The sequence below is a fragment of the Pinus tabuliformis genome, chromosome J (genome assembly GCF_031772625.1).
Source record: "Pinus tabuliformis cultivar Carrire ecotype Pingquan chromosome J, CPIR1, whole genome shotgun sequence".
NCBI lineage: Eukaryota > Viridiplantae > Streptophyta > Pinopsida > Pinales > Pinaceae > Pinus > Pinus tabuliformis.
The window spans coordinates 862,718,816-862,735,130 of NC_142295.1; the positions used below are offsets into that span (position 1 = coordinate 862,718,816).

The 16,315-nt window shown below is 40.2% G+C and overlaps 1 protein-coding gene across 6 annotated transcripts in view; it reads right to left on the minus strand.

Annotated features, from left to right (window-relative positions):
* Positions 1-16,315, minus strand: part of LOC149229410 (lysine-specific demethylase JMJ27-like) — a 178,569-nt gene that overhangs the window by 64,224 nt on the left and 98,030 nt on the right. The window lies entirely within an intron of this gene.

A 16,315-nucleotide genomic window follows, 5' to 3' on the forward strand; every position in this document is an offset into this window, starting at 1 on the left:
TTTAATAAATCTATCAAGGCAGGTGTCATCAATTGGTTTAAACAAACTAGGAACTTCCTTGAGTAGATTATCAAGTCGTTGCATGAACTCTCTAACATTTTCATTGTTGGTTTTTCAAGCTTCCTCGAATTTGTCAAGAAGTGTAATACCTTCTTTGACCATGGCCCATCTTTTGTAGAAGGCTTGGTGAAATACATCCCAATCTCTAAGGATGCCTTGGGAAAAACTATGGGGTTACCCATTATGGTGGGTAACAACCCCTACAAACAAGATACATAGTATACAAAAATAATATATATATATATATCATCAATTGGGTTTATCTCAGGTCCTTGGGAGGAATAATTGTTATCCTCCCCACCCAAGTTCAATTTCTACAAGTGACACGTTGAATTCATGACTTTGAGCCTTGTTGTTGTGCAGCCTTGAGCCCTATATATATACTTTTTATAAAATTATAGAAATGAAATATAGGCAAGTAATTTTTTTGACCATTTAGAAAACAGAAATACAACAAATGATCAAATGTTGAAAGATTTAATGGTCTAAATCATTGTTGATAATATCGGCGATATATTGCCGAATATCGGAAATATCGCGATATTTTCGGCGAGCCGATATATCGCCCCGAAAATATCGCGCGATTTCTGAAATATCGGCGATATTTTCGAAAATATCGTGCGACGATCTAAAATATCGTCGGGCGTGTTTTTCTGCGGCTACAAAAAACGAAAATTGGTTTTTTTTTCTTCATTTCTGTTTCTAAGTGTTGGAGAAGAAAGGGAAAGAGTTTTGTGGTGCTTGTCAAGGAGGGTTCGAAGATCAAACGACGATTATCACCACCAATTAAGATTTTTCTGTGGATCAAAGATTGAAGAATAGTGAGACAAACTTCATTTCTTCCATTAGCAGGTATGTTCTTAAAAACCCCTATGTTAATGATTTTTTCATAGATTTAGGGTTATGCTTGCTTGCCTCTTTGCCTACCAACATTTTGTTTCTTTGTTTTTTTCCATTTGCTATGATTTTCATGCCCATGAACCAATGCAAGGGTTTGCTCCATATTTGGACAGCAAGCTTCATTTTTTTTTTCAACTTTCTTATGCACCCTCTTATTGCCATTTTTCATTCACATTGCAAAATGCAAATAATGTAGTAATTTTTTTTGAATGAGGTTGTTATTACTTATTATTTTTTCATTTTGTGTTGGGGGGTTTAATGCCAATTTTTTGTTTTTTTTGTGCCCTAGGTTTGAATTAGTTCACTACAAATGTCAAATATGCCAAAAGCTTTGGACCCATTTTGGGAGTATGGGGAGGCTGTTGGTGGGGCAAATCAGGCATATATATCATGCAACTTGTGTGGGACCAAGATGTCAGGGGGGATTACACGATTGAAATACCATCTGGCTAAACTCTCTGCATATGATGCAGATGTGATGCCTTGTATGGTTTCTAGTGCAGAGGTTATACAAAAAGCTCGTGAAGCAATTGTTGAACAAGACAGAAAGAAAGCTGCTAGGGAGAGGCCAATGGTCTCAGATAGATAGCTGCTAGTTTTATTTGTTTTGCAACTTTTGCTACATATAAGTTTATAACTCATGATGATGAAATACTTTTAAAGTTTTATATATGTGATGTTGTTTTGTTTGAGTCCTTGATTGGACAATTATCACTATCAGGGATCAGCAGGATATGTGATGTTATTTTGTTTGAGTCCTTGATTGGAAAATTATCAATTTATCACTATCAGGGATCAGTAGGATATGTGATGTTATTTTGTTTGAGTCCTTGATTGGACAATTATCAGGGATCAGCAGGATTTGGTATCGCCTTTGAAGTTTGATGTATCATTTCTATTTGACATCATATATATCAATGACTTCTTCATATTTATGTGCCAATGTGTTTAGTTCATGTTGTTATTGCTTTATATGTTTAGAAATCTGAAAAAAATGAATATATTATGCATTTTTTATGCTTGCCGATATTTGCCGATATTTTCGCCGATAAGATATTTTCTGGACCCTCGCCGATATTTTCCCGATATCGATATTATCAACACTGGTCTAAATGCACCTTTATAACACAATTGAGACCCTAGAAAAGGGAGTGCATTGTTTTAACTTTTAGCAGCCCACATGGTGGCTTCTACTTTTGCATGTCTGACAGCATGTCCCTGCATGTCTGACACGTGGAAAATGTGTTTGACACAAGACACATATCCCACACATGTCAGACACATAGGACCTGTTACCCCTCTTTTTAGCAATGGTACCTATAGAAAATTCTCAGGTAAGTAGAACAGTTTGTGGCATGGAATATCTTCCTTTTTAATCTGGTTGCATTCTGATTTTGGGGGGTACTTTCACATTTCCCAAGGCAGGTCATGTTATTTGAGGCACTTCACACATTTTGAGGCATTGATCACACCTTTCAAAGCAATTGGGGTTGTTTGTGGACACTTGCCAACCTTCTACACATGCCACATGGAAGATCCTAGAACATTAACCTATGTGTCACTTTGTGAGCTGATTTGTATTTATTTTAGGGATGATTTGTACACATGGCATCTGTGGGGTTTTATTGCAGTTTTTGCTGACTTGGAAGGGCTATTAGATGTGAAAATTTCTAACATGAAATTCTACTGCAACAACTGATTTATCTCTTCTACTTATTTTCCACAATAAGTTATTTACAAAACTCTTCAATAAACATCAAAGTAAATTCTACTGCAGTTGTCACATAATAGCATAGAGAAAAGAACAGTGAAACACAAGCACAAGAATCAATCACATCAACGCAATTGTTTTTGGACAATAGTCCCCGGAAAAATCCAATGCGGAAAAACTGGTGCAGCAGATGAGGTTTTATTTATTATTCTTTAGCAACAATCTCTTTACAAGGAATAATTTGCAGAATATAGAGAAACCTTTGTGAAAACACCTGAGATAATTTTCCTCCAACCAATGGAGAAATTCTGACACTCAAGAGACCCTCCAGCCTTGGCTGCGCCACCTCTGCGTCATCTTCTGCCTAAGGACTGCATCCTCTGCTACGCTGCCTCTCTGAGTTGTCCCCCTGTGTTGTCCCTCTGATGCACTACGTCCCCTTCCCCTCAGTGTTTCACTAATGCTGATACCCTCCTCTTCCTTCACTCTGCAACTCTCCCTCTAAAATCGAACTCTTACTTCTGAAGAATTGACTTTGCTCAGGCTACTAAGTATTTGCCCGATGTGTTTTCCAAATGACCCTCAAGTCCCTTCGTATACCTTCTTGTTGAGCAATAAATGGCCTAGATTAAAACATAATCAAAGGCTCGGATCATTTTGACTTGATCCATGGCTTTTTCTAGAAGTTTCACCCCTGATTAGATTAATACCCATTAATATTTTAATTTTCCTAAGTTTAGACTTAGGAACCCCATTAAAAATATTAATTATTTTAATAAAATCACTTTTGGTTGGAATTTCCCAAAACGCTTTCTGGGTTCTTTGGAATACCTGTGCCCAAGCCTCCCTGCAAATTTTGAGGCTTAGAGCACATCTGATGCTACCTCAAATCAACACTCCCTCTTAGCAAGGAATGTGCTCTAGCAATACACTACAACTCTGCATATTGCTCTGAGTCTGAAGCATTGTCCCTACTTTGTTGATGTCTAATGTGTTGTCCATCAACTACTGTGTTGTTGTTGCCACTGTACAGCTACCCATGACACTATTGTTGTCACTATTGTATCTGTGTTGCAGCTTGCTCTTAAGTATTGCACTATCCGTTTCTACTACTAAAAAGGATTCTCAATCATCCCCATCTTCTCCCTGAAATAAACAAACTTTGTTCTTCCTAGAGCCTTGGTGAGAATGTTTGCCACCTATTCTCCTGTCGAAGTGTATTGTAACTGTATTGCACCCCGCTGGACACAGTCTTTGATAAAGTGACACCTGATGTCAATGTGCTTCGACCGATCATGAAAAACTAGATTCTCAGAGAGCTTGATGCAACTCTGATTATCACACAAAATATTGGTCGCTTCCGTCCTTCTCCTGAATAGATTCACAAGCAACTTTCTATGCCATATGGCTTCGCACGATGTTGTGCTAGCTGCGATATATTCAGCTTCAGCTGAGCTCAGAGCTACAGACTTCTATTTCCTACTACACCAGGAGGTCATTCCTGATCCAATTGTTGATACAGTACCCAGTGGTACTTTTCCGATCTACTTCCAGCCTAATCTGCATCAGTGAACCCACTCAATCCAATATCATTGCCTTTGGTGTACATTAATCCATGCTTGATTGTTCCTCGTATATATCTGAGAACATACTTGGTTGTTGCCTAGTGTGCCCTATTCGGTTCCACCATGAACTGACTGAAGGTGTTGACAGCATAACAAATGTCTGGCCTAGTGTTGACCAGATACATTAGGGACCCTATGAGTTGCCTGTACAAGGTGGGATCTACTTCTTTATCTTCAGATGCATCAATCTTCTTCCAGTTGGTAATCATTGGAGTAGCCATGGGTCTACAGTCCTGCATTCTGAACCTCTTTAAAATTTATGTAGCGTATCTCCCTTGTCCAAGGAAAATCTCACCCTTCTGCTGCCAAATTTCCAACCCCAGAAAATAATGCATCCGTCCCAAATCTTTCATGTCAAATTTTGTAGCTAGGTTTTCCTTGCAATCTTTGATGAGCCTAGATGAACCTGTCAGAAAAAGGTCATCTACATATAACACCAGAATTAGAGGCTCATTCTCTACAATCATATAGTAGAGGTTGGGATCTGCATCACTCTTGACGAATCCCATCTTCTGCAAGTAACCATCAATTCGACCGTACCATGCTCTAGGCGCTTGTTTAAGCCCATACAAGGCTTTCTTCAACCTACATACATGAGTTTTCTTCTCATGTGTCTCAAAGCCCTCTAGTTGTTCAATGTATACTTCTTCTATCACCCCATTCAAGAACGTAGTCTCGACGTCCATCTAGTGAATCTCCCACCCCATATGTGCTGCAAGATATCACAGATCTAATAGAAGTATACTTGGCTACTAGGGCGAAGGTTTCTTCGTAGTCTATCCCTTCCTTCTGAGCATACCTCTTAGCCACGAACATGGCTTTGTATTTTTCCACACTGCCATCTGCAGCATACTTGACCTTGTGGATCCATCTCGAACCTACAACTGATCTGTCCTGAGGTCTAGGTACCACTTCCCAGACATCATTAGTAATGGTCATTATGGCACTGTATTCCTCCACCATAGCATCTATCCATACTTGATGTTGAATGGCCTCCTGAAAACTAAAGGGTTCTCCAACCTGAGCCACCAAAGCTTGGTATCTATCTGGTCATCTATGTTAGTTTTTGGTAGCATCGAAAGTTCTCTAGCCTTGAAAATTGGTGGAGAGGCTAAGGCACATGAGTTCTAAAGAACCCAAAAACCGTTTGGTGAAATTCCACAGAGACTGTATTTTATTAAAATAATTAATATTTTTAATGAGGTTTCTAAGTCTAAACTTAGGTAAATTAAAATATTAATGGGTATTAATCAAAATATGGGTGAGAATGATTAGAAGGCGGATCAAGTTATGTTTTAATCTTAGTCGTCGATTAGAGACTTAATCTTGGTCGTTGAAGACTCAACAGGAAAAGTATAAAATGGAGGCTTGGGGTTCATTTGGAAACACAAACACAGAGATTGAGGAAATTCATTTTTTGAGGTGAGAAGTTCTTAGGATGAAAATCGATTGGGGAGATCTTGTAGCAGAGGGGCAGTGAAAATTCGGGAGGACTTTCCGGAGAATACTTAGAGATAGGCAGAGAGAGCTTGCAGAGAAGCGGCGGAGAAAGCTTGCAGAGAGGCAGCACAGAAGTCGGGAGAGCTGACATTGGGCCAGTTTGGGCCCACGCAGCCTTGACGCAGAGCCAGAAAGCACTGCTCAGAGCAGAAAAGTTGCCTGTCACGCAGAAGTTGGAACAACTGGAACTGTCGGGAACTGTCGGAACAGCCAAGAGAGCTGACGTAGAGGGCAGAGAAGGTGACACGGGGCTGACACAAAGCCAGCACAGAAATAGCTGGGGTTAGCCAGTCTTGTGCTGGATCAACCGAAATTATGCCTGGGGAAGTGAGGTAAAACTCACTCGGATTTTCCGCCAGTATTTTCTCTGCAAAGGATTGCTAGATGAACATCCTAGATTTGTATTAAGATATTTCTCCTGCATAATAATAAACCCTCAGAGCCGTTGCACTAGTTTTCCCGCATTGGGTTTTTCCGGGGACTATTGTGTGCAAAAATAAGTGTATCATATGAGATCAAATATTTAATTAGTGTAGGTTGCAGAAGTAATTTGCTTCAGTATTCAAAAGAATAACTTGATGAATCTAATTTAAAATCAAGTAGGTGAAGTAGATTCAGATTCATTACAGTAGCGGTTCCTTCAGAGTGTAGGAATTTTCACAGTCTATGCTCCCTTTTCTCGTTCCTAGGAGCTCCAATGAAATCCTCTGCGTCCCGTAGTATCTGTCAAAGTTCCCAGCGCGTTCTTCCACTGATAGTGGGTGGGTCTACTTGCTCCTCCTCCTGAGATTCCACCTATTGTGATGCTTCTGGATTCTTATGCCTTGGAGAAATACTGGTGCTGGTTTTCGCTAGTCAAAGTGGTTGGACCAATGGATCATCCTTTGAGTACTCTTCAAAAGGCATTTCTCAGGATTTCCTAAAAGCTCTGTCATCCATGAACTTTACATCTCGTCGTACTACGATCTTTCTATTGCCCGAAAGGTAGATTCTATATGCCTTAGCATTCTCACTATATCCCACAAGATATCCTTTTTCTGCAGCTTGATCCAACTTCTTCCTCTTTTCTTCAGGTATATGACAGTATACCAAGCTCCCAAATATCTTGAAATGACTCACCACAGGCTTCTTGCCAATGAAGACACTCTCTGGAGTAATCTTACCTAATGCCCTGCGAGGAGTCCTGTTCTGAACATATACAATTGTGTTGCATGCTTCTGCCCATAGAAATTTGGGCATATCTTGATCATACAACATTGCCCTCACTACTTCAACAATAGTTATATTCTTCTCTCTACTACTCCATTCTGCTCTGGATTATATGGAGTTGTCCATTCTCTTTTGATGCCTTCCCTTGCGCAGAACTCAATGAAGTCTTTATCAATATATTCTCCACCATTGTCTGAGCGCAACACTTTTATCCTCTTCCCTGTCAGATTCTCAACCAGAGCTTTAAACTCTTTGAATCAATCAAAAACCTCATCCTTGGTTTCTAGAAAGTAGATCCAAGTCTTCCTAGAATGGTCATCAATGAAGGTGATGAAGTATTCGGCACCACTAAGAGCTTTTGTGGACATTGGTCCGCAGATATCTGAGTGTATTAATCCCAGAACACTCTTTGCCCTATTGTTACTTCTGGAATAAGCCGCTTTGGCGTACTTGCCCAGTACGCAACCTCTGCATACATCGTCTCATTTGGTACTTAATTTTGGAACTCCTGTGATGGTTTCTCTGAGAATTCTTAGAGCCCCATGGTGTAAGTGCCCCATCCTTCTGTGCCATAGTTCATTCAAATCTTTTTCACCACTACTGCCTATCAGTGCCATTGGAGACTCTAGTTGTAACTTATACAGTCTATTGCTTCTGACTCCAATTTGGGCCTTCTTCTTCCAACTCGGATGTTTGACATATACTTTCTTCCAATGAAGTATACATCATAGCCCTTGTTCTGTAACTGAGATACAGAGAGTAAGCTCATTCCCAATCTAGGCACATGCAGCACATTAGTAGCTCGAAGCCAATCCCCTGTTTCTGTTTGAAAAACTATAGTACCTCTTCCAACGAGGGTATATTTTTCCTTATTTCCCATGGTGATTTGGAAGTTCATCTGTTCTTCTTGATAGCTCAAGAAACATTCTCGTATTCACGTCATGTGCGCAGAAGCCCCGCTATCAATATACCAAACCTCAATGGAAGCAGAACTTGATAAGCAAGCAACTTCTTCTTCCAGTCTGGAAGCCAACACAACATTGTCATGATCCATTATATTCTTCGTGCTTTCCTCTTTCCCGGGAGAATTGCGTGAGTCCATTTGAGTTGCTGCTCTAGCGGCATCATGTCCACGACCCATTGCAGATTCTTTAATCTTGTTGCCCGATCTCAGCTCTGATACCATGTGAAAATTTCTAACATGAAATTCTACTACAGCAACTGATTTATTTCTCCTACTTATTTTCCACAATAAGTTATTTACAAAACACTTCAGTAAACATCATAGTAAATTCTACTGCAATTGTCACCTAATAGCATAGAGAAAAGAACAGTGAAATACAAGCACAACAATCAATCACATGAACACAGTTGTTTTTGGACAATAGTCCCCAAAAAAACCCAATGGAAAACGAGTGCAGTAGATGAGGGTTTATTTATTATTCTTCAGCAACAATCTCTTTACAAGGAATGATTTGCAAAACATAGAGAAACCTTTGTGAAAACACCTGAGATAATTCTCCTCCAATCACTAGAGAAATTCTGACACTCAAGAGACCCTCCAGCCTCCATTGCGTCATATTTTGCGTGAAGACTGTGTCCTTTGTTGTGTTGCCTCTCTGCATTGTCCCTCTGATGCACTGCGTCCCCTTCTCCTCAGTCCCCGACTGATGTTGATATCCTCCTCTTCCTTCACCCTGCAACTCTCCCTTTGAAATCGAACTCTTATTTCTGAATAATTGACTTCCCTCGGGTTACTGAGTATTTGCCTGTGTGTTTTCCAAATGACCCTCAAGTCCCTTCTTATATCTTCCTATTGAGCAATCAATGGCCTAGATTAAAACATAATCAAAGGCTCAAATCGTTTTGGCTTGATCCATGGATTTTTCTAGAAGTTTCACCCCTGATTAGATTAATACCCATTAACATTTTAATTTTCCTAAGTTTAGACATAGGAACCCCATTTAAAATATTAATTATTTTAATAAAATCACTTCGGGTTGGAATTTCCTAAAATGCTTTCTAGGTTCTTTGGAATACCTGTGCCCAAGCCTCCCTTCAAAATTTGAGGCTTAGAGCACATTCAATGCTACCTCAAATCAACATTAGATGGTGTATCACTCTCTTGAGATCCTTGGAGTCATGTGGGTATGGCATGGACCAAATATCTTAAAGAGCAAGTGAGCTGGAATTAATTTCATGAAATACGACGTCACATGGGTGGATGGGATTTTATGATCCAAGTTTTGGCTTAAAAAGGCATCTCTGATGCTTCACGTAGTGCCTTGACCCAAGGTGTGACCATGGGCCGTCTTTTGGAGAATTATCTAGGGATATTAGAGCATTATTTGAGACCTTTTATTAAGTTGTTTTGGAGGCCACTCCTTTGTTGGACAACACTGTAGATGTTAGGTGGTTTTGAGATTTATTTTTGACTTGGAAAGTCATTCCCATACTTTATGGAGAGTCCTAGGTCCAAGGTATGGGCATGGACCACCTTTTGGGACATTTGTCAAAGCTATTGGACTGTTATTTTAGTATTATGGTACCTTTGGAGACATATTGCCACATTTTCATGAGGTCATTGCACTAGAAAAGGGAAGATGTTGGAGATTTTTGACTTAAAGGATATATCTTCACACTTGGACCACCATCTTCCATGGGAACATTGACCATCTATATCACTCTTGCACTATTCAAGGAGCCTTTGGAGGCTAGGCATTGGAATCTTGGACCATTGCTTTCTTCTTGGGTAGATTGACCCCTCCTGAGAGTTTTACTCATCAAATCATTGTACATGTGGCTTGACCACTTTATTTTCCTGTTGTGTTAGTTGACTTAATTTTTAAAGTTAGTTGGAGGCCAGATCTAAGGAATTAAATAAAATAATGATATTTCATTGTAAAGGAAGTAGATCTCACTCTATAAAAAGAGTAGAGCTTCCTCATTTGCACTCATAGTTGAATTGTGAGAGCACTCCTCTCCTTGGATTTTAATGGAAATATCATTTGGAAGCAAATTTTATTGAGGACTTTTTCTATGTGGTGAAATGTTTTGATTTAGAAGTTTTTCTTTCTCGGTTATTTCTTCTACATCATTAAAGGCACAATTGTGATTGCTCAAGACTAACACAAGGCCACTGAGGTCGATCCATTAAGTGGCTACATATTCACGTGGATGGGGATGTCTAGAGACTTTTCTCACAAGCTCTCCTTTGTTGGTTTGGGGTAAGTATTAATCCTCCTTGCTTGGCCATATTTCCAAACTTCCTTAGCAAGGGTTTTGGTATTGTTTCAGGTTTGTTGTTGCCTATGATGCACACCTAGATTAATGTGGGAAAAGTCCCTAATCCTAATAGCTGTGGCCTTTAAGCGAGAACGGGGTGTCACCTATTCCCAACTCTCTTTATTTAAGCTCTCTCCTAGTCAAGCTAAGGTGGGTGGTCCCTAAGGAAGAAATCTAAAGGAAAATTTGTTAGAGATAACAAGTTCTAGGAGATGGTTAGTAAGGCAATCACCATTTAATATAACTAGAAAATGAAATTAGAGATTGATTAGCAAGTATAAATGTTTATGAGCATATAAACGTTAACAATATGGATTCAATTAATTTAATAAGATATCTTGTAAGATAAAATGTAAGAGACCAGATCCTTTAAATATAACTTGCAAGAAATATATGCTCAAAGGAAATTATGACACTTGCAACGAATAATGATTTTCAAGTTACAAAAAATGGAAATTCAATAACATATCTTGTAAGATAAAATGTAAGAGACCAGTTCCTTTAAATATAACTTGCAAGAATTATATGCTCAAAGGAAATTATGACACTTGCAGTGTATAATGAATTTCAAGTTACAGAAAATGGAAGTTGCAAGACACGAGTTAGTGAACCAAAACAAAACCACAAGAGATCATATACAACTTAGAGATATGAACAATACTATAAAATAGAGCTTGAAATAAAGTAAAACGTGTACTTTAAAAGACAGATGCTCAAATACGATATAACATTAAAGGACAAACATGAGCATAAAATAGACAGGTACAAGAAATGTAAATTATAATGTTTGCAAGTGAATGAGATGCTCATAACCCAACATGTACAATAATCAATTTGACAGAAGATGAAACAAAGTATAGTGAGTGTGTGAAAGACTAGTCTTGCTAGAATTTATTTAAATGCCTAACCTAAGGTTTGACCTCCCCTCAATGTTCGGAATACTAAGACGGGGGTGAATCAGTATTTCTTAGCAATTAGCACTTTTAAATCTTTTCAGAGCATTAGTTAATCTTCAATTACTATTAATGCTTATGCAGTGATAACAGTAAATTAAAGAACACAGTAGGCACAAGAATTTTAGGTGAAAAACCCCCTCCGGGTCAAAAACCACCAAACGCTTTTCTAATAAATTCTTTAATCTTCAGCCCCAACTGAAATGAAAGCAAAAACTCTCTAGAATTTTGAAAGGCATTCTTCTCCAGCTCCCACTAGAAGGACACCCCAACGCCTTGGTTTCTTCAGTGATCAACTGAATGGATGCCCCAACACCCTAGCGAGCCACAACTCGCCCTAGCACCACCCTACCACCCTGAAGTGTTCGCAGGCCCCAACCTATAAGCGACTTCATACACCTACCTAGAACCTCCCTGCCACCCTATAATGAATGAAATAAGACAAGACTGTGGATTCCCAAACCAGGGACAACAATCCACGATACAATAAGATGTACAATTATTTTCGTGTACTTGACCAAATACCCAATCAGTCTATGACCTGCAACCTGTTAAAATGGGCAACTAGGGCAAAAGTTCATGTGGGTCATCTTATTCATGGCTGATAATATTTTTATTAGATTCCCCTCATTGAGAGGTGTAGGATTGATATAAAGATCATCCGATTCCGATAAGTACTCATGGAGATATGAATTTATTTTAATTATGGAATTATTATCAAGCCGACCTACAACTCATGTAGGCTCAGAAGCCCAACAGTCGCATCTATTCAAACACCAACATTGTGTATAAATACAGGAGGACTTTTCCTCATTTGGAATCACTCATCTCATCACATCTCTCTCTCTCTACTGCGCAGAAAAGAGTCTCTTCTCTACTGCGCAGAAAAGGGTCTCTCCCTCACACATTTGAAGCCGGAAGCTGCCGAAACCGACGCTGCAACTGCAGAAGTAAAGTTTGACCTACGTGGACTAGAAGATCTCCTCATCTGAACTGCGTTGCAGGTTCATCTGAACCTCCTCTAGGAGCCGCAACTTTTGGTGGTGGAATCAAGCCGATCCGACGATCGGTTTGTGAGATATCGTCTGCCCTAGTTTGATGATAAAGCCACTAACGCTAATGCTGCTAATCTAGGGTTTGATACTGCTAATATAAATTAGATTTATTGTACTATTTCTCTCTACTGAATTATTGAAGATAAAATAAGATTTGATCAAATGGTTTCCCCACACATTGTGGGGTTTGTCCCTGGCTAGCCGCCACATCTTGTGTCTCTTGTCTTGGCTTGTTTTCTGTCGATCGTTTAATGTTATATCCGCACTTTACTTTATGTACATGTGATTGCTAATCTGTGGAATATAATAAGAAAAAGAAGTAAACTGTTATAAGCATAGAACATACCATAACTTAACGTGGGATCAGAGCCGAGGTGAAGACAAAGCCCGAGCAAGTGCAAGAGCAATCACCGAAGTGAAGATTGGCAAGGCTATCCTAAAAGAACTATGGGGCCCTCAACACTCTTTCCTGCCGAAGACAAGCTCCGTGAGAAAGCTGACTATCACGGATGGAAGATGTCTATCGATCTAACCCTAGAAGATCAAGGAGTGTTGGACCATGTAAGAGGCAATATTGTTGAGCCTCCATCAAATGCATCCGCTGCTGCCTGGAACAAATGGAAAAATGGAGAAGTCAAAACAAAGAAGATCATCCGGGACTCTATCGACAAGCACTTGGTGGCCTACATCTCTGAACTGGACACCTCCAAGGAAATCTACAATAGACTGGTGAGTTTATTTAAAGTTAATGATGCAAATCAAGTTTTGTTTCTTAGAAATAAGCTGAAGGAAATTCATAAGGGTAAAGATGAGAGTATGCAAGCATACTTCTTCAGAATCACCGAGATGAAGAACAATCTCCTATCTATTAGGGAGACTATTACTGATAGAGAAATGGCACTCACGACTCTTGGAGGATTACCATCCGAATTGTACGTGTTCAGGACTATTGTTCTGAACAATAATGTAATTCCTGGTTTCGAGGAATTAATGGCTAGATGCATTCAAGAAGAAACAAGGGTAGAAGAGCAAGAAATGCCCATGCCTAAAGGTCCTCCTACTGCCTTTTCTTCTCATGCTAAGAAAAGAAATAATTTCGGGACTAAATTAAAAGGAAAGGCTTGACCTAAGGGTGGAAGACAAGGATGATGTTACATCTGCGATAAAGCAGGTCACTATGCAAGGAAGTGCCCTGATAGAAAGGACTCACACCGGGACGATGATCAATCTGATGGCAATCAAAGGAATGACAAATTCATGGCAAAGGTAAGAGGAGAGCTAGGAATCAAGGAAGAGGACAACCATTCAAGAAGGCTAGAAATTCCAGGATGTATTAAATGCACCTAACCTCGAAAAGAACGTAGTGTCCATCTCAGCGATAGAAGACAAAGGCTACAAGGTAACCTTCAGCGATGGCAAGGTACGTATATGGAAAAATAATGTTAAATATGCCTTTACTCTTGGGTTTCGTGTTGATTCATTTATCAGGTCGATGGAAGTCCACTAGGTGTCATGTCTTATGACACATCTCTTCAGTCTGAACTTTGGCATCGAAGGTTTGCCCCCCTTCATTATAAATCTCTACTCGGTGTAAGACAAATGGTGACAGAGATGCCCGAATTCCGAGTAGAGAAAGGTGTATGTCCAGGATGTGCCAAAGGAAAGCTCAAAAGGGGACCATTCCCCTCAAGCCTAAGCAAGACCTCTGATATATTACAGTTGATTCACTCAGGCATACCTGAGGTTGGCATTAAGAGGGAGACTACTACACCACATACTCCAAAGCAGAATGGTGTGGCACCGTACGATTGTGGAAGTTGTCTCTATGGGTAGATGATGTAACAATGCCTGATGTGGAAGAACCCATGGATCCTATTTATCCACCTGAGCCTTCCTCTTCTAGGAAGAGGCCTTCATGGCTTAGGGGGATACTTGATGATGCTGAAGGACATGTTGCACCCCGAGGAACCTTTCGTAAAAGTAAGAAACCTAACAGGTATCAAGGATACCTAACCATCATGAGCACGATCATACAAAATAAGCCTTCATCATTCTCAGATGCCGTCAAGCATCAAGTATGGAAGGATGCTATGACCGAAGAATATGAGTCTATTATGAAGAATGATGTCTGGGAAGTAGTTCCCAGACCCCAGGACAAGACAATTGTTACTTCCAAATGGCTTTACAAGATAAAGCATGCAGCAAATGGAAGTACGGAAAAGTATAAGGCTCATTTTGTTGCTCGTGGTTTCTCCCAGAAAGAAGGTATAGACTATGATGAGTTATTTGCACCTGTTGCCAGATATACGACCATCCGCTCGATCATAGCCCTTGCCGCTCCACAAGGATGGAACCTACATCACATGGATGTCAAGACCGCATTCTTGCATGGCTCAATCAAAGAAGAGGTCTACGTGAAGCAACCTATCGGATTTGAGATTTATGATCGAAAATCTCATGTATGCAGGTTGAAGAAGGCTCTCTATGGGCTGAAGCAAGCACCCTGAGCATGGTATGAGAGGATCGACAACTACTTGATGAAGCTGGGATTCACTAGGAGTGAAGCCGATCCTAACCTTTACTTTAAGGTTGAAGATGACAAGCCTCTCATACTAGGTGTTGTATGTGTATGACCTCTTTCTAACAGGTGCATACCCTCTCATTCACAAATGTAAGAGGGAGTTGGCTTCTGAATTTGAAATGAAGGACCTAGGACTGATGCACTATTTCCTAGGACTTGAAGTGTGGCAGAAGCCAAGGGAAATTTTCCTATCTCAAGGAAAATATGTGGTGAAGATTCTGAAAAGATTTGGTATGGTGGACTGCAAGCCTGTGACTATCTCAAGGATCTTAACTTTCAGAAGTTATATGGTAGTGATGTCGGACCAGATTTGGGAAATGCCTCTGAGTTTCAAAAACTCATTTGCGTTGATGTTCTTGGTGAACCTCCGTCCGAACATATGTTTTGTAGTTAGCATTGTGAGCTCATATTTGGTTGAGCCTCACTAGATTGGTGCCAAGTATTTTCTGAGATGTCTTCAAGACACAATCTCTCATGGATTGAGACACACTGTCGGAAATATAAAACTGCATGATTATTTGAATGTTGATTAGGCAGGTAGTGTGGAGGATCACTGGAGCACTTTTTAGTGTTGTTTCTCTTTGGACTCTACTTTGATATAATGAATGAGCAGGAAGCAGAAGTCGGTTGCCATAAGCACCGCCGAGACCGGATACATATCTACGAGTATGATCTCGTATGAAGCTGCCTGGTTGGGGAAGCTCTTCAGTGAGTTGTTTGAACACATACCATTGTGATTCTCTGTAACAACCAGAGGTGGGATTCGATTATTGAGGAATCTCGTATTCGTCAATTGCTCCAGCAGATAGACATCATCTGGGATATGGTAAGTCGATGAGCAAGGAGGCTCCATTGCATTAAGATGATGTACAGGTCGATACACCTTCTCAAAGCCCTGAGGAAAGATCTAATCTATGATTTTCCCAAACGAATTGGAGTCGTCAAGAAACCCTTGTACAAGGGTCCTGCATGTTGCATACATTGAGCTTTGGGAGCGCTGAGGGCTTGCGGTTCTTACTGGAGCAACATACAACCACAGGGTGACCCACCCTCCCCTGGTGGTGCGCACTGGAACAAGATGATTCGCTCTCTTGTGGGACAAGATGATTTGCTCTCTTGTGGAACAGGATGATTCGCTCTCCTGTGTAGCAAGATGATTAGTTCTCCTGTGAGGCCTGGATTGATGTGTTCTCCGTGGAGATTGTAGCAAGATTGATGTGTTCTCCTGTGAGGCCTGGATTGATGTGTTCTCCATGGCGATTGTAGCAGGATTGATGTGTTCTCCTGTGAGGCCTGGATTGATGTGTTCTCCTGTGAGGCTTGGATTGATGTGTTCTCCATGGCGATTGTAGCAGGAGTGATGTGTTCTCCTGTGAGGCCTAGAGTGATGTGTTCTCCATGGCGATTGTAGCAGGATTGATGTGTTCTCTTGTGAG